This window comes from Nannospalax galili, unplaced genomic scaffold (genome assembly GCF_000622305.1).
Source record: "Nannospalax galili isolate Female #2095 unplaced genomic scaffold, S.galili_v1.0 scaffold1029, whole genome shotgun sequence".
NCBI classification, from domain to species: domain Eukaryota; kingdom Metazoa; phylum Chordata; class Mammalia; order Rodentia; family Spalacidae; genus Nannospalax; species Nannospalax galili.
In genome coordinates, this window is record NW_008359198.1 from 1,450,920 (window position 1) to 1,452,176 (window position 1,257).

Consider the following 1,257-nt stretch of genomic DNA (forward strand, 5'->3'; position numbering starts at 1 on the left):
TGAGTCAAGTGTTATTCAGGTGCCCTCCCCCATCTCCATCCGCACCTTACCCCCTTCCTTTATGCGCTCTATTAGCAAATGAAAAACCCCATCCATCATAGGCAACACATCTGAGCTGGGTGCCAGAGAATCATGTCACTAGAATGTCAGTGTTCTATAATTTTTAGACACAGTTGGGCCAAAGTAATGGCCTGTCCCCTTTCCTTTGTAAATGGTTTAACTGACTGTCACGGTTTTAATACACATGAATTACAGTCTCCTGAAATAATTCAGGGAGCTCCAGGCATGGCTGTAAGGCCCAATGCTGAAGAAATCAGGGAGCGGGCAAGGGTACTGAATCTTGAGTCTTGAGTGCACTACCCACAGAGGCAGCAGGTGGAGATTTGCTTGGAGGGATCTGGAGAGTTCTTGGTAAAAATTATTCTCTGAAGCACAGTTCTCAAGGACTCAAGGCAAAAAGCAATGAAAATGAGGTTGGTGTGGTGCAATTTCAAATAAGCAGACTGGCCTGCTGTAGCCCACAAACATATTTGCCGAGGGAATGGGTTATGCCAAAAGGGGCATGATTCAGACGGCCAGCGTGAACTTGCTTGTGTGGGTGAGCTCTTCAGTACACAGGAAAGGTGATTTCACCATGGAAGAAAGTAGAGTCTGAGAGAGCCAGGTACTGGGAAGTGACTAAGGAAATGGGAAAGCAATAAACAAGCATGCTGAGTGCAGAGGCACAGAAGGCGAGCTGATCTGGTGTTGATTTGGGTCTACACAAACCACCAACATGCAGATGAGGCTGCTCAAATTCGCTTACGTTCTGATATTTTACACATAAACTCTTACCGTACATCTCCAAAGCATAAGAACATGTTTGTGCATCTTGTCTGATAAACTGAAATGGTTGAGCACTGCTGTTTTCTGGATGGGGTATGCTAGGCATGGTGAACAGAGTTCATGTTCTTTTGGTTGGTCTGTGAGACATCCAAATCACATGCTGTCTTATTACATCCATACGGCACGCTAAAGTAATGCAGGTGAAGTTCATGTGCTGTGGGAGGCAACAAACGGAATTTCAGGGGCTGGAGAGATGGCTCAGCAGTTAAGAGCACCAGCTGCTGTCCTGTTGCAGAGGACCGGGGTTTGGTTCCCAGCACCCACATGGCAGCTAACAACCATTCATAACTCCAGGTCCAGGGGATCTGATGCCCTCTTCTGACCTCCACAGACATTGCATGACACAGGTGCACTTACATACATGCAGTCAAT

General features: G+C 46.7%; 1 protein-coding gene across 1 annotated transcript in view; it reads right to left on the reverse strand.

The window, feature by feature from the left end:
- Window positions 1-834: 834 nt before the first annotated feature.
- The window catches only part of Shld1 (shieldin complex subunit 1), a gene marked incomplete at both ends in the record, with an annotated part of 6,466 nt that continues 6,043 nt past the window's right edge, over window positions 835-1,257 (reverse strand). The window contains 1 exon segment of the mRNA XM_008822843.2: window positions 835-1,039.